We start from the raw sequence: 18828 nt of genomic DNA on the forward strand, positions 1-18828 counted from the left end.
ATTTGTGTTTGCTTTAGCTAGTAGTTAGTTATTTTTCTGATTCCTTGGATAGTGTTCTCAATAATGGTTTCCTGCTCAGTGTTTGCACTTTGATGTACAGTGTGGATTCTGATCTAAAAGGTATTACCTACCACTTATCAATAATAATGGTTAACTTTTCCCGAGTTCCAACAAGCGCCAGGGACTGTTCTATGTGCTTACATGGGTTATTGCATCTGATACACACCACTGTGATTATCATGTCCATTTTACAGATTGGGAAGTGAAATTCAGGACAAGTTAAGTAAGCTGACCAAGGACACAGGGATGATAAGTAGTACATGTGGGATTCAAACCCGGGTAGATGAGTCCAGCATCTTAGCACATAACCAGAAAATTATCTTTCTGTATTTATTGTATTCCAGACACAAGAAAACTCTGAGACATGATGATTGTCATCCCCATTTTACATATAGGCAAATAGAGTCTTTGAGAGCTGAAACCAGCTACCCAGGTCACACAGGTAGTGAATGGCTCTGCCTAGCTCACTTGGATCCAAATCTGAGTTCTTAACTCACAAATCATCTGACCAAGAAAAGTGATTCCATTCCCATCTTGGTTGGTCCACATGGAACACATGTAATGGGCAGAGAGATATGGGCTGTATTGCCGTTTGTCTGCACCTGTCCATAGAGGGAGGCATAGGAAATGAGAGATGGTTGTACTCTGAGCTGGGGATTCTAAAAACTTGTTACTGTGAGTCTTACTGTCTTACAGTAGCAAGGAGTAGAAAAGAGTCTTGAAGGACGGAACCTTAACCATTATAGCTCAAACCCCTAATTTCACAGATAGTGAGCTATCATTTCCAAGACAGAAAGCAACTGAGGCAAAGTCGCAGAGGAAATATTGTGGCCTTTCTGGAGTTAGAACCAAAGTCTCCTGACCCAGTCTAGTAGTCTTTTACACCATTTTGTTACTGCAGAGTTTCCCTGAACACTGTATTGCAAAATACCACTGGGGCACTGTTCCTCATTGCGTGCTTTAAGCTCAGCCCTCCTCTCTAATGTCAACACTTTAAAGTTCTTTATCTGAAGTCTTTATACATTTAGTCCAAACCGTATGATTTTGCTGTGATTGTGTTTCAAAAAAGATTGAGTATGGTCATTGTCTTGGGATTCTACCTGATAGGTTTTCATTTAGAAAGTAGCAACTAGCATAGTAGGTCTTGAATTTAGTAAATAAGAAATCATGTTCTTTAACCGGATTACTTATTTATCCAAATGTATCCCCCTAAACCTGTGTGGATATTTTATCATCTTCACTTTCCACTCAGAAAGAAACATGGAACAACCTGAGAAGAATAGAGGAAGGAGGCCATATCTAAGACTTTCCCAAGATTACCAAGTGGGATGAGCTATTCATGGCCTCTGTGTTCTTAGCAATTAAACTTTAAGATATGCCTTAATTCCACCATCATTCCCACCAAAACCAGGTCAAACTTCCTTCTCATACATTCCCATATACCCCATAGCTCTCTTTTGTAGCATTGAGCTTTTCTATTTACTTATTAAATGATTTACCTAAATCCTTCCAGCTCTTTGAGGCTGGGAGCCTGACTGGTGTTGCTCGCTCTGCATCTCCAGCACTTAGCTCCGTATCCAGCACATAGCAAAGGGTCAAGAAATACATGCTGAATGAATGAATGGACAAAAATTAAAATGCAATGCTTTGTTTTATTCCTGTCCTCACCATCCAGCAACCTAATGTCAAAATTTTTTATTTAAATTTAATTCCAACAATGGAAATCTGTAGAAACATACCATTTTATCACCGTGATAGACCGGACTGTCCTATGTCAGCCCATGACCTATACCAGGTATCAATGTACTCAGAAGGAAACCCTGGCAAGGACTTGAAATTTCTTTGTATGGCCATGAGGCTAATATGAAGATTTACATATAATTTGGACCATAAGCCATAAGGGGCTTTCAAATCACCTAGCCAGACATCCCTATAAACTCTTATTCCTTGTACTTTCTAACTATTGGGGGGAACATTCTGGTAGTTCCCCCTTCACTGCCATGGCTGGCATAGATGTACACACAGCAGGTCAAAGGTAGCCCCGGTGGCTAATCTAGCCATGTGAACCTGGGCTGGTAGTGCCACTTCCATAAATGAGGACAGAAATGGAAGTTTCAGTCTCTCCCTGTTCATTAGGGTCAGAGTTAGGACCAACCAGAATGTAGTAGAAGATGCTCTGGAGTAGATTTGGGATGGGAGGGAGGTCTTGGGAATTTTGTGTCAAACTATAGTCTTCATCCTCCTTCACTGACCAGAACTTCTTTGAGAAAATGATCTGACCATAGAGTTGATCCATAGTCCATCAATGATTTGGAAGGCCAAATACGGAGATGACCTAGATGCTGTTCTACCTACATTCCAGAGTGGGAGCTGACCTGAAACCTGGTGTCACTGTAGGAAATGGGACTTTCAGTGATTGTTTTATTTGCCTAAGCAAAGGCATAGAAAGAATGGTCCTCCCCCAGCTGGAATAAAGACAGTGTGTTCTGGCACCCTCGCTGCTCTTACTGGCAGTCTTCTGGGCAAGATCATTATCTGCAGAGTGGGCATACCGAAAAGTAGAGTCTTCTCCACTGACATCTCAGTAAGGATTATGATCTTCTCTGCTTATGGAACACAAGAAAGTCAGGTCCTGGGAAATAGCTGAGACAAACTGCTTATTTGAGAAACCAGCTCATCAAAGAGGACTTAACTAATTGGTCTTAAGCTTGCTGAAGTTGACAGCAGCACAGCCATAACTCCCTGTATCTGTACAGGGAGTTATGGCTGTATCCCTGTAATATCAGTAATCCTGTAATATCTTCAAATATTCAAAAGTATCCCTGTAATATCCCTGTAATACAGTATCCCTGTAATATCTTCAAATATTCCCATAAAATTTGGCTGTGAATGCCAAAATTGGTGGCTAGCCTTAGTTACTAAGGGTGTGGTCCACTGAAGATTTGTTCATTCTTAAATAATTAATCAAACAATTTGTGGGAGGTATAATCAGAGAGAGAGAGACTTAGAGGCTGGATGACATCTACTGGCTGAGTCATGCTGTCCACTTGTTTCATGACTTTTCTATGTTACATGCTTCTGGTGGGCATTACCATGTGATCCAAAAATCTGCACACTTCATGCCTGCTATTATGTATTTGTTCTCATGCTTCCATCCCAGACCAATTTGATCCCAATTTTCCCATGTTCCTTCTTCCAGACACCTGATCAGCCAGTCAGGCCATTTGCCTGTATATATGTTAATGCTGAGCCACTTCTTCTGTCCTTGCCAAGTGGGTAACAAATTCATCACTGGATACTCTGCTAACTGGAAGAATTTTTACCTCACCACTGTCTTTCAAGGCCACTCCTGGGTGGGAATAGAGTGCAGCTTCTTGTCCTTTTTGGATTATATCCATATGCTGAGATGACCTATGTATGACACAAACCCAGGCTTGTTCCTTCTCTGTCAGTTGGTTGTAAGGAAACCACCATGAGACTATAGGTGTGAGCTAAGCCAGAAGTGTTCATGTGACAATAACACATGGCATGAAAGGCAGAGCTATCTGCTATGGCAGATTTCTTGTGACCTCTGGCCCAGCCCATGCTTGACCCCAGGTGTTCCACCACTATCTTGTGAATTGTGGGTGGGTCTAAAAAACCCAGCATGATGATAGATGATGGTTGTTCTGGATGCATGATCATGTGACATACTAGTCAAGGTTCTCCAGAAAAACAGAACCAATAAGACAGAAACATTGGTTATATATTGTATATTTTACACACACACACACACACACACGCACACACACACACACACATGGAGAGATTTATTTTAAGGAACCTGGTTCCTGTGATGATCTGCAGAATGGGCCAACCGCCTGGAGATACAAGGAAATATTAATATTGCAATCTTGACACTGAAAGCAATCCAGAGGCAGTATTCTTTCCTCATCAGAGCACCACAATTTTTTCCTTTAAAGCCTTTGACTGATTGGATGAGGCCCACTCATATTATGGAAAGTAATCTGCTTTACTCAAAGTCTACTGATTTAGATGTTAGTTATATCTAAAAGAAATATCTTCAGAGAAACATCTAGGCTGATGTTTGAGCAGACGTCTTGGCACCAGAGCCTGGCCAAGTTGACACATAAAATTAACCATCACTATCAGTGTCCCAAGTTCTACATGTCTACAAAGGCCCAGAAGTACACTAAAGTTTTTCAAAAGGCAAATAATTTTCCATTGTAAAAGCCCAGGACTTGCACTGTGACTCTCGCAATGAGACTTGCCATAAACTATTCAAGACATCTTTTTCACCACAGATTCTCAATATCAGAGGGTCTTCTGGGTCATGTGGCCCAAGCACCAGGTCTGCCTGCACCACAACCTAGAGCTGTGGCAGAATTCTTTCCTGCTCTGGATCCCACTCAAAGCTGGCACCTTCCAAGATATTCAGCATATAGACTGGAATAGTATTTCCGTGTGTGGAATATGTTGCCTCTAGAACCCAAAGGAATCTACTAGGCATTGTGCCTCCTTCTTTTTAGTGGGAAGTACAAGATGTAATAAGTTGTCTTTCACTTTGGATGAGATATACTAACATGCCCCTAACTATTGGACTTTTAAATAATCCAGCCAAGGTTGTACTGGGCCCCAGAAGAAAGGAAAGAGACCCTTAGGGAGTCACAACACCCATCTACAGGTATAGGCAGGAGCCAGGGGAATGATGTGGGAATGAATTCTAAGGATGTAAGGCTGAGACATAAAGCTGGTTATAGGGGAGTTAATTTACTTTCCTTGGCAAAGGAAGATATATCCAAGTGTTCAAAAACTGTTAGACACAGGGTCTGAGGTGACATTGATAGCTGGTGACCCAAAGTGTCATCATGAACCTCTGTTAGAGTGAGGTCAGAGGGAACAAAGTTATAAATGGACCGTTGACCAAGTTCTGGTTCACTGAGGGCCCACAGGGTCCATGGACCCACCTACTGGTCATTTGCAAATGTATAATTGGAATAGATAGAGTTGGTTGTGGCATAACCCCCACATAGGATCCTTGGCCTGTAAGGTAAAATCTATCCATCAGAGTACAGAAGGCCAAGTAGAAGTCTTTGAAACTGATTCCTACTCCTGCCCTGCCCCCAGCCAGGATACTAAATAAAAAACAAATTCATATCCTTGGACAGATAACAGAAATTAATGCTACCCTAAGGCAGAGGTGGAGATCTCCATTTTATCTCCACTAAACTCACCAGTTTAGGCCCTTACAAAAATTAGACAGATCTCTTAGAGGATGATAATAGATCATCACAAACACAAATTCAGTTGCCATATCAGATACAACATCTTTGCTAGAAAGGATTGACATGGCCTCGATACTATGGAGACATTGATTTCTCTAACAGAAAAGAGGGTCACAAAGACTTTGCCTTCATGCGCAATGGGCAATAGTTAGAGCTCTCCTCCAGGGCTGTGTTAGCTCTCACTCCCATCATAGAGTCCAGAGAGATTTTGACTTCCTGTGTATCTTACAGAGCATGATATTGATCCACTGCTTTGATGACATTATGCTGAATGAGCTGAAGGGGCAAAAAGAAACTAGCTTCTGCTTGGGCAGATGGGAGATAAACTAGATTCTGGGGCTTGACACAGGGGGAAATTTAAAGGTCCAACATGGGGCTCAATCCCAGGACCCTGGGATCATGACCTGAGCCAAAGGCAGACACTTAACCTACTGAGCCACCCAGGCACCTCATGTCTTTTTAAAAAATGCACTCATTTATCAAATATTTATTGAGTAAAGGTAAAGCTAGATAAAACCTCCATATTTACAGATCTAAAAGTCTACCATACCTCTTGATAACCAAATGGGTAAAAATATTTCAGTTCTTATTTTTCAATCTAAACCAACGTAGTTGAATGTGAATGTTCTTGTTTTTCAAGCTAAACCATGATAGCTACGTGTGCTGAGCAGCACAAGATGAATGATGATATTAAACTGAGGTGTTAAGGAACTGCCACCTGATTTTTCACAAAATCTGAACAGTATATCCACCAACACTAGGCTTTAAACATTCTTTTTTTTTTAGCCTTAACGTTAGCCTTCAATGTTAATATTTATATCTATATTTCTTCCTTTCCCACCCCTTTTCCCACAAATCTTCTTATGATGTAAATTTGTATATGGTCCTCAATCTTTTTCAGAATGAGTATAGGTAGGTGATATATAAATGGCATATGGAATCTATAGGGCTGAGGCAGACCACCAAACCTGTTACCATATTTATGGGACTATGACACCAGAGCACAAATAAAAATAATAATATCACTAATAAAAACACCAGCATGGTTAACTCTCTTCAGTGTTCAAGTGAGCATCACCATTAGCTAATCATTTATTTCCTCAGAATTCCTTTAAGATGTGAGGCATTTGCTTCTAGAAGACTCTATTTTCATCAAATTTAGAATCTGATCCTGTCTGAGGCCTTCCTCATGAATCCACTGTTTTATGTTGGGAGAAATTTCTTGGGTCTTCATGCACACCTGGCTCAGTCAGTGCAATGAAGTGAAAACGGTGACAGCTTGTGAGATCATTAGATCAGCCCCACTCTAAGTCCCCACCCCACTGCACCACTTTTATCCTTTGACTTCAAGAATGAACTTCTGCAGGATTTTCAGTTTTTCCCCAAGGTTTCCATGTATTTCTAAAACATTCTCATTAGTTGTGAAAGCTTGCCCTGGTTGCTTTAAAACAATGTGCAGAGAAAAACTGTGTCTGAACCAACCCAGCTTCCAAGCCACACTGGGACACCAACAACATTTCTCTGTTTGTTAATTCTCTCCAAAATCATGCACACAGAAGTCTGTGTCTCCTCAGTCTTCATGTGAGTTAGCCATTCCTCTCACATGACTGCTTAGCTTCTGCTATTAGTCACACATGGTATCGTTGAGATACCTATATGCTAGCTAGCATTATAGGCTGAGAATATAAGTGTCAGGAGAGACAGTATACGTCAAGACAGAAGATGAAAGGAATAGAATAAAAGATATATGTTCAATGAATAAAAAAGAAGACAAACAAGAAAAAGGCCTCCCAAAAAAGTGTGTGTGGGGGAATAAAGCAACAAATAAAGCCTCCCGTCTTGATAGTGGATGAGCAGAAGAAACTAAAGAAAAGGAGAACATGCAGGAAAGCCTCATTCTCAGGACGTGAAAGCATTGTGAAATATTCGAAGTGATAATACATACTTTTGTGTTTTGTGGATTTGGGGTTAAGGGTAAAGTTTTCATTTCATATTGGGACTTCATATCAGGTGGTGGTGTGTTTTGTAAGTAAATTGGAAAAATGCCTGAAGATTATGTGAATGGCATTGAATGATTGAAGATGAACAGCTAGAAGTAGTTAAGGCCCGGGTTAAAAATCACACTTACTTGTAAGCGTAGTGAGTCAGAATCATTGTAAATGCGAAAAGGTAATTCTTAGGAAGTCACCCGAGGCCAAAGGAGTCTCCTTCACAGCAGCCAGTTTTCACAACAGAACGGGGTTTTTAACAATCATTCTTGGCTGGGAAGGGAAATCAGCAACACGAAGTAAGAGCTCAATTTTTGCTTTCTAGATAAAAAGGCATCAAGGAGAAGATGATAGGAGGTTCTGAAATTTAGGAGAATGGAGGAAAGAAGTCTTTTTCAGAGAATTTCTATAAAAAGCACCCAGTGATTGCTGCTGTGACATTGAGGAGCAGACTAAAACGAGTTCATTCATTCCACTATGTGATAAGATCATCAGTTAGAGATCCCACGTGATTAAAATAACTGCAGTAATGGCTGTGAAGAGAACTTAAAGGGCAGAATTCGATTTGGCATCCTGTAAAACGAATGGCTTTGAAAGTACCTTTGGGAAGTATCTCTTGTGTGCAGCACCCTTAGAAGTCTGAATTTAAAACAGAATCAACACATTTATTTCTAACTTACACGAGACAGAGGCTTATCAAGATCCTCATATCCCTTAAAAAATACTGGAACAAAGCAGGAAGAACAGAAATGTGCAGACTTATCAGTTAGTGTAAGTTCATTATTAGGAATTGTAGAGAAAGGAATATAATTGTTTCTGTAATAACATCCTAATATTCTAATATTGTGATGTTTATCACGTCTATGAATATTGTTAAAATATGCATGCAGTTTTACTAAAATGTCAGAGAGAATATACCTGAAATCTATGTAAGGAACAAAAACAGATGGCAACCAAAAAATGTCCCTATTGCATTTTAAGTCTTGAACAGTTTAAAAATGTTACACATCAAATGCATATTGCTGTATTTGCTGAGAGATCACTGTTCATCTAGTTTGGACAAATGTCACAGACTTTAGAGGCAAAGGCTTGGGACAAATTCTCACCCCTGCCACTCACAGGTATTGAGCAAGTTAACCTTTTGGGAAACCTATGTTTTTATTTGTAATATCGAGGTTTACATTAAAAAAAACAAGCTTTTGGGGGTGCCTGGATGGCTCAGTGGGTTAAAGCCTCTGCCTTTGGCTCAGGTCATGATCCCAGGGTCCTGGGATCGAGCCCTGCATCGGGCTCTCTGCTCAGCAGGGAGCCTGCTTCCCCCTCTCTCTCTGCCTGCCTCTCTGCCTACTTGTGATCTCTGTCAAATAAATAAATTAATTAATTTTAAAAAAAGACAACAAGCTTTTGGGGGGCTCAGTTGGTTGAGCGGCCAACTTTTGGTTTCAGCTCAGGTCATGATCTCAGGGTCTTAGGATGGAGCCCAGCATTGGGCTTACTTGAGGATTTTCTCTCCCTCTTCCTCTGCCCCTCCCCCTACTCACTCTCTCTCCCAATCTCTAAAATAAATACCTGGGGCTCCTGGGTGGCTCAGTGGGTTAAAGCCTCTACCTTCAGCTTGGGTCATGATTCCAGGGACCTGGGATCCAGCCCCGCATTGGGCTCTCTGGCTCAGCAGGGAGACTGCTTCCTCCTCTCTCTCTCTCTCTCTCTCTCTCTCTGCCTGCCTCTCTGCCTACTTGTGATCTCTGTCAAATAAATAAATAAAATCTTTAATAAATAAATAAATAAATTAAATAAATACCTAAAATCTTAAAAAAACAAAACAAAACAAAACCTTTTTGATTGTCTGCTATGTGTAAGAACAGGGCTATGGGAATCAGTGGGACAGGGTGCCAGTTCCCCAGAAGCTTCTGTGTGTGGGAAGATGGTGATAACAGTGCAATCACAGGGATGTCAAGAAGATGACTAGGAGAGTGGAAGAGTTTGCTAAACTACAAGATTTTATGCAATTATTGTTATTAAACATAGTTAACGACTAAAGTGACTCATAGTTTGCTAATGGGAAGACTCATAAAATTTAAAGACCTTTCAATAAAGAGATATTAGATAAACTTTATTGCTTCAAGATTTTAGAATCCTATTCTTTCTAATCTCTTCTTTTGTGATGTAATATATGACTGATTTGTTTACCTATAACTCCTCCTTCCAGTGCTGTCCCAAGCAGGGATTTAAGACTTTCCCAGTCCTACTCCATTAACTACCATGGCCAATTTTGTCCATAATAAAAAAGCTAATACAGCATTTATTCTTCTTAGGCTCATTTCTCTCCCAATGGAATTGGGAGGAGGAAGTGAGGCTAATATTTCATTTCATTCCTAATTCCTAGCTGCTTTAATATTTATGGGGTGGGGACCCAAGAGTCATTCACTCAACATCTATTGACATCCACTTACTATCTTAGGCTTGCAGCCATATCACTTGAAGGATCAAGATTTCCCACCCAGTATTGGACAGGAACATTCAGTGCCCTGGGGATGTTGATCTATTTCATTCCTTTGCTGTATCCTTCTTGTGGTTTCTTTTAGTTCATTTATATCAAACTGGTAAGTTGACAGATGGCCATAAGTACTTCAACTGGGAAAGCCTTATATTGGACACCAAAAGAACTGCCTGCTTCCAGAGAGAACTTATTACACTAATATATTGTATTTCCTTGGGATAGGATATTTTGCTTTTTACCCAGTTTTTATAAAATAATGGAAGCCAAAATGAGCATAAGATTACACACACACACACACACACACATACATCTTTTTATATTTAGAACATAGGAAAGAAAAGTTTATCAACTGAATAGTTCATTCATACCAGAAAGAGAAGGAACCTTAACTAGCTAGTGAGTTCCTGTTACAGTAGTATTTTATCATGTTCAAGGTAATTAAAGAGGTTGTATACCAGGACAAGATCCCTTTTTTCTTATATTAAAATTGATGGATGCAATGAAACTTGAAATCAACAATGAACATTTGTGAAATCAATAGAAAACATTTTTGAGTGATTTTAAAACACATTATTCAAATAGAAGAAAAATTGTTGGTAATGATTTAGTCCATATCCTCAAGATGGGAAATAGTTATGACTGAGGGCCATATGTGAATACTTAGCATTGAAAGAATGAAAAAAACTAGGCTAAATTCACAAATCACATATATAATGTTATACTTTACAAGTGAATGAAAGAATTTTTAAGGTAATTTTGACTATTGGAAGTTTTCACTTAATCATTAACTTTCAAACCTAAGATGTAACTCTACTGTACATTAAGAAATTGATTCCTTAGTTTTGTTGTCAAAGATGTGGCCCCTCTTGAGATAAAAATAATATCAAGTAGGAAAGTAAAAGGTACTTAATAAAAGTATAAGTAAACTAATAGAAGGAATAGAAAGCTATATTTATATTTAAAGGAATAAAAATTAATCATACAGCTGAATAATAAATGGAAACTCAATGTACCATCAATAAATGGTCCCCAAAGAAATTTTGGAAAGTATTAAGTCAGTAACACCAAAGATGCTTCTTTGTGAACATATTAAAAGTTCTTAATGTCCTAAGTCCCTAAGGCCTATCTCAGAAGCCACATATACTTTAAGAGGCAAGCTCTTTTTATAGCCATAAGAGTAAAATTATATTGCACTGACAAGATAAAGTTAGTTAATGTAGAAAGTACAGAGAGCTTACTGAATGAGCTTGGTAGATTTTTTATTTTGGTAATTTAACCTCTGGATTTTATTTTCGTCATCTGTTAAATGAGGGGTAATAATATCTTCAAGAGTTACTATAAAAATTGAATATAATGTATTTAAAGGTTCTTACCATATATGCCAACAAACTGGGAAATCTGGAAGAAAATGGACAAATTCCTAGAAACATACAAACTACCAAAACTGAAATAGGAAGAAATGGGACACTTGAACAGACCCATAACCAGGAGAGAAATTGAATCAGTAATCAAAAACCCTGAACAACAACAACAAATCCCCAACAAACAAAAGTCCAGGGCCAGATGGCTTCCCAGGGGAATTTTACCAGACATTTATATATTTTTTAATTTATTTGAGAAAAAGAGAGAGAGAAAGAGAGGAGGGGGAGGGGCAGAGGTAGAGGGAAAGATAGAATCTTGAGCAGATTCTCTCTGGGGCATGGAGTCCAAGCTGGGGCTCAAAGCCTGACGTGGGGTTTGATTCCATAACCCTTAGATCATGACCCGAGCCAAAATCAAGAGTCAGACACTTATTTGACTGAGCCACCGAAGCACCCATCTCCCAGACATTTAAAGAAGAGTCAATAGTTATTCTCCTCAAGTTGTTTCAAAAAATAAAAATGGAAGGAAGATGTCCAAACTCCTTCTACAAGTCCAGCATTACCTTGATTCCCAAACCTAAGACCCCACTAAAAAAGGAGAATTATGGGCCAGTATCTCTGATGAACATGGATACAAAAATGCTCAACAAGATCCTATGAAATAAAATCCAACAGTACATTAAGAATTATTCACCACGATCAAGTGGAATTTATTCCTTAGCTGCAGGGGTGGTTCAGTATTTGTAAATCAATCATTGTGATATACCACATTAATAAAAGAAAGGATAAGAACCATATGATCCTCTCAATAGATGCAAAAAAATCATTTGACAAAACACTGCATCCTTTCTTACTTAAAAAAAAAACACCTTCAACAAAGTAGGGATAAATTGAACATACCTCAACATCATAAAGGCCATATATAAAAGGCCCCTAGCTACTATCATCCTCAGTGGGGAAAAACTGAGAGATTTTCCTCTACAGTCAGGAACATGACAAGGATGTTGACTCTCACCCTTACTATTTAACATAGTATTGGAAGTCTTAGCTTCTGCAATCAGACAACAGAAATAAAAGGCATCCAAATCAGCAAGAAAGAAATCAAACTTTCACTATTTGTAGATGACACGATACTCTATGTAGAAAACCCAAAAGATTCCACCAAAAAATTGCTAGAACTCATATATGAATTTAACAAAGTTGCAGGATATAAAATCAAAGTACAGAAATCTGTTGCATTTCTATATATCATAATGAAGTAGCAGAAAGAGAAATCAAGGTATCAATCCCATTTATAATTGCACCAAAAACAGTATGATACCTGGGAATAAACCTTTATCCAAAGGGGGAAAGGATCTGTACTCTGAAGACTATAGAACATTTATGAAAGAAATTGAAGAGGGCACAAAGAGATGGAAAGACATTCCATGCTCATGGACTGGAAGGACATTGTCAAAATGTCTATACTATCCAAAACAATCTACACATCTAATGCAATCACTGTCAAAATACCATCGGCATTTTTCACAGTGCTAGAACGAACAATCCTAAAATTTGTATGGAAACACAAAAGACCCTGAATAGACAAAGCAATCCTGAAAAAGGAAAGCAACGTTGGCGGCATCATGATTCCAAATTTCAAGCTCTATTACAAATCTGTAACCATCAACCCAATATGGTGCTGGCACCAAAACAGACACATAGATCAGTGGAACAGAACAGAGAACCCAGAAATGGACCCATAATTATATTGTCAACTAATCTTCTTTGACAAATCAGGAAAGAATATCCAAAGGAAAAGACATTTTCTTCAACAAATGGTGTTGGGAAAACTGAACAGCAAACTCAAAAAAAATGAAACTGAACCACTTCCTTCCATACACAAAAACAAATTCAAAATGGATGAAAGACTTAAATGTGAGACAGGAGTCCATCAAAATCCTAGAGGAGAACACAGGCAGATCTGTTTGGCTTCAGCTACAGCAACTTCTCACTAGACATATCACTGAAGGAAAGGGAAACAAAGGCAAAAATGAACTATTAGGACTTCATCAAGATAAAAAGCTTCTGCACAGAGAAAGAATCAATCAACAAAACTAAAAAGCAGCCTTCATAATGGGAGAAGATATTTGCAAATGACACATGTGATAACAGGATAGGAGCCAAAATCTATAAAGAACTTATCAAACTCAACACTTGAAAAACAAGTAATCCAGTTAAGAAATGGGCAGAAGACATAAATAAAAATTTTCTAAAGAAGACATTCAGATGACTAACAGGCACATGGAAAGATGCTCAGCATTACTAATAATCAAGGGAATGCAAATCAAAACTATTTCATACCTATCAGAATGGCTAAAATTAACAACACAGAAAGCACAGATGTTGGTGAGGATGTAGAGAAAGGGGAACCCTCTTACACTGTTGGTGGGAATTCAGACAGGTTTAGCCACTCTGGAAGACAGTATGGAGTTTCCTTAAAAAGTTAAAAATAGAGCTACCTTATGACCCAGCAACTGCAATACTAAGTATATATGTAAAGTATACAAAAATAGTGATTCAAAGGGGCACATGCACCCTAATATTTATAACAGCATTATGAACAATAGCCAAACTATGGAAAGAGAAAAATTACACAATTAGAACTATGACAGGGCGCCTGGGTGGCTCAGTTGGCTAAACATCTGCCTTCAGCTCAGGTTGAGATCCCAGGGTCCTGGGATGGAGTTCCACATTGGGGTGGGGGTGGTCCTTGCTCAGCAGGGAGCTTGCTTCTCTCTCTCTCTGCCATCCCCCACACCCTGGGTTGTGCTCTCTCTCTCTCCATCAAACAAATAAATAAAGTATTTTTAAAAATATTTTAAAAAATTTGTTTGACAGAGAGAGAGATCACAAGTAGGCAGAGAGGCTCAATCCCAGGACCCTGAAATCATGACCTGAGCCAAAGGCAGAGGCTTAACCCACTGAGCCACCCAGGTGCCCCAACAAATAAATAAAATATTTTTTTAAAAAAAGAATTGTGACAGAGTAAGAGAGGAACACTGCTTGTAACTTATAACCACATAAGAAGTTACTTATTTCAGTGATTATCATCCAAAATGTGATGATTCAATGCTTATAGATTATAGATCAATGAAATAAAGCCAAATTCTCTTTCTGTCTTAAACTTGGAGGGAGAATTCTAATTGCTTCTTGAAAAGTGCAACCAATCGTGACTCCCACATCTCTCCACCTTGACTAGAATTCCTGATGAGATACCCGTTTTCTTCATGCAAGGGGAAGTATTTGAGCAAATTGAAACACAAGATGAAACTTTATCTTTCTCCTTGTTTGGGCCGTTCTCTGGGGAACTATATTTTTTGAGGTACTTCTCACAAAAGAGAGGGGGTGGGACAAAACAGCTCTAAAATCAGTTGAGAAACAGATGCCATACTCTTGACTAAACTATGTTAATCCCTTATTCAATCTGAACATGAATGGAATGTCCTGCACTTAATGAAATAAAAGTGTTTGATCTAGATCTCTTACCAGTTTAATCCTTCATTGGTAACAAACCTTTCCCCTCCTTATTTAAAGAAGTAGGAATAATTGAGATAATAGTCATAAGGGCAACTGAAGAATGCCCATTCACCCCAAGCCCCCAAATCTTCACTCAACACCCATGTGTCAGACACTGAGAATAAACCCTCCCACAGCTGTATTTGCATTCACTTTTGGACCTCAACTCCTAGAATCCACATTGTAAGGATCTTTAAAAAAAAAAAAAAAAATTTACTGGGTGATACAGATTTTCAGCAACCATTTCTCCACCTCAGGTTTTGCAAATCTTTTCTGCATTTCCAGGGGTAAGAAACACACGAACGGAGAGGTGCTACAGTGCAGCCAGACGTCAATGACTTCTTGCATTACAACTATCTCCAGGATAGCTAAGTGAGGGCTGTTTAGGAGAGAAATTGAAGAGGTTGAGTTGAATGCCTTGGGTGCATTTCTAGTTTGAGGCACCGCAGGAAGACATGTATATACTTCTTATATTCTACATGTTATTATTCTTATCTGAGCTTCAATTTCCTCATCCAAAAAAAAAAAAAATGGACAATACCTACCTCCAAACACTCTTATGAGAATTTGATGGGACTTACAGAAAGAAGGTTAATTAATATTTATTGAAATATTGAATACCTGCCAAAGGTCGAGCACTGTGGTCTGTTCTTCTATGTACTTTATCTCATTCATTAACTCATTTAAAAATGAAGAGAATGAAATGAAGCTGAGGTAACCAAAACTATAGAACCTAGAAAACCAAATAGTTATTGGGTGCTTAAAATGTGTCAGGCATTTTTCTTGTTGTAAAGAACAAGACAGGTCAGTCTCAAAGAGATTTTAGCATAAGCCTCCAGAAAATGTTTGGAAGTGGGGAGGGGAGAGTGGTTTATAGGGAAGAAAAATCAATAGCACTGTTTTGGGCCACAATGGGTTTTAGATGCCTGTTAGACATCCAAGTGGTGAGGAGTAGGAGGTAGAGACAAGTCTGGAATGTAAAGGAGAGGTCTGGGCTGGAGATAGAACACTGAGTCATCAGCATGTAGATAATATTTAAAGCTGTGGCACTGAATGAGATTTCCCAGGAAAAAAGTAAAGATTGAGAACATGGTTAAGGGTGGACAGCGCTGGGGCCCCCCAACATTGTGGTCTGAAAGAGGACATATACTCAGGAAAAGAACTGCAGACATGGCCAATGAGGTGAGTGGAAAATGACCTGAGTCTGGGGTCGTGGAAGCCTAGAGAAAAACGTTTCAAGGGGAAATAATCACTAGTCATGCTACTGTAAAGTCTCGCAAATACAGAGAACTAATCACGAGTTTTGGCAAAAAGTTGCTCTTTCATTCAACAAATATTTATTTAGTACCAACTCTGTACTAGATATGCTCAAGGGACCGGTGAACAAAACAGACAAAAGTCCTTGTCCTCATGGGGATCATTCTGGTGAGGGGGGAAAGGTGAACAGTTAAATCATAGTGTTAACCATAAAAGTAAAAACTGCCAGTGATTTTACCTGCAAAACATAAGTTTGTTAGGGAGTAAAAAAGAATCGCAATCTGGGACAAACAAGCTGCAGCAAACCATAGGCACGTGGGTTTAAGGAGAAAAGGGGTAATTTGAAAAGGCTGTTAGGAACTAAAAGTCCACCGGAGTAAACTGGGAGTTCAAAGCGTGTTGGCTTCACATTGGTTGAGCTGTTGCTAGGGCAGAAGGAAAGCTTGTCCTCCTCCAGCTTGAGCACCACCTACGTGCAAGGTCAAGTCCATCTCTTCCTGTTGGGTCTGCAGTTGACTACTGAGTGGTAGGTGTGATCGCTCGCCCTGTGGAAAGCGCCTGACTTTATTTATCCCCCTTACTAATTTTCACAATAGCATGCTAGTTGGTTATAAGGGCTTTACAACTAAAACTAAAACAAGGTAGAAGAGAGTTCCGGATGAGGGGAATAGAGAAGTGTTGTGATTACAATAGGGTGGTCAGGGAAAACCACAGAGGTGAATTTGAAGACCTCCCTGAGCAGAGGGCATGAATGATCTATGCAGGTGTTCTGGAGGAAGAACATTTAAGGAGGGGAAGAACACCTGCCAAAGAAATTGCCTGAAAAGTTTAAAGACTCACTAGGATACTAGTGCGACTGGAGCAGAGTAAGTGGGGAGGAGAGAAATTGAATAAGGCAATGGGGATGGGGCGGAGGAGAGGCTCTGTGGAGCCTTTACTGTGAGACCGGAAGCCAGGGTTTTGAACAGAGGAGTGACACTGGCTGACTTCCGTGTTGATTGTGCAGGCTGCTGTGTTGAGAATAGATAGATGAATGGGCACAGTAGTGGGGAGCTGAGCAAAGACTGAAGTGGAGAAGTTGTTTAAGAGGCAACTGCAAGAGTTTAGGTGAGAAATGGTGGCCCTTGGGCCAGGGGGTTAACAGTGAACCTGGTGAGAAGTTGAGAGATTCTGGATAGGCTTGGAATCCGAAGCATATAGGATTTGCTGATTAGCTGGATGTATAGCCTGTTGAAGAAACCACCAAACATGATAGCAAGATTATGAACTTGAGCAACTGGGAAGACCGTTACCATTAACTGCGTTGGGGAGGACTAAAGGAAATTGGAAATTCTGCCACGGATATTGTCCTTACATGAGAAGGGGGTGGAGATTTCTTTACGTGAAGAGGCTAGCCTTAGTGGGAAGCATGGACAGTTCATCATCAGAATCCCAGCAGAGACGTACAAGCCCATGCAAGCTCTTTTGTTTAATTATTATTTTTCTAATTGAAGTATAATTGACACAAAATGTTGCATTAGTTTCAGGTGTACAACACAGCCATTCAATAACTTTATACATTATGCTACGCTCTTTCCTGATGGCTTCTATTTTTTCAGTGAAATAGCACTCAGGGTCAGCCAAGAGTGCATATGCAGGGAGGAGGAGTTTGAAGTTTGCAGAGACACTTGTCAAGAGAGTGAGGGAATGAATGGATGAGGTAGTGAAGTAAAATTCGCAGGCAGCATTAAAATCCCACTCAACCTTGTGACCTCAACGTGGTTATGAGTTTTTCTTCAGCCACCTTAAGGCACACAGGTGTGGGTGTGGAGTCAGAAGAGCTGGAATTAGCTGTGACCAAAGGTTTGCTGAATACAATGGAATGAGAAGGGGAAAGACTTTTAATGTTCAAGGAATTCACTCACCCCATGCCTGAGGGTACAGGAAGTGAAAACTACCATCAGTTGAGAGGCTAGCCTCAGGGGAAACTGTGTCTTTGGGAGAGACAAGTTTCATTCTAAGCAAAGAAGTAAAAGAAGCATTCAAGGAGGCTGGGGGGTTGTTACTCTTGGTAAATCTGTTTCGGTGGAGTGGTGTGGCCCGATTGGAAGGAGTGGGTCAAGAAGAAGTGAGAGAACAGCTGACAGAAAAATGGACAACTCTTTAAGAAATGTTTGCTCTGAAGGTGCTGAAAAGAGCTGAAGGTTGAAGGCAAAGTTGTGTGTGTGTGTGTGTGTGTGTGTGTGTGTTTTAAGATAGATGATATTTTAGTAGGTTTTTATACCAATAGAAGAGATCCAGTTAACAGGGTGAAAAAATGCCAATACAAGAGAAAACTGGCATGTGGGCATCCTTGTAGAAGCAAAGTCCTTGAGAAGGTCAGAGGGCATTGGATTCAAGGGAGAAGTGGGAGAATTGGCCTTAGAACCAACTCTGTACAAGGAAGGTGGCAAAGAAGGCTGTAGGTAGGAAGATTGGTAGAAACAGCTGTAAGGTTAGTTCTCTTTGCAATGAATCTATTTTCTCTCTTCAAGTATGAGAGGTTGTCATCTGGTGCAGCGGGGTGGGGGGAAATGGTGGAGATCTGAGGAAAGACAAGGGTGAGGAGAAACAGTCACGAGGTTGGGAAAATGAATTTACTAAGGAATTATAGGAAGTTTGTTTGGCAGGATCGAGTGCCCACCTGAGATTTGTGGTTCTAACTCTGAAATGAGATCAGTCAACAGAGTTGTGAAATTTTCCCCCATCAGACCTTGATGTGTGGGTGCAGGTGCCAAGTAAGTGGCTTCACAAGGACTGAGGGCTGTCCAGGTGAGCGTGATGGAGGGAGCACAGTTAGG

The sequence above is a fragment of the Lontra canadensis genome, unplaced genomic scaffold (assembly GCF_010015895.1).
Source record: "Lontra canadensis isolate GAN:19392208 unplaced genomic scaffold, GSC_riverotter_1.0 scaffold118, whole genome shotgun sequence".
Lineage (NCBI taxonomy): Eukaryota > Metazoa > Chordata > Mammalia > Carnivora > Mustelidae > Lontra > Lontra canadensis.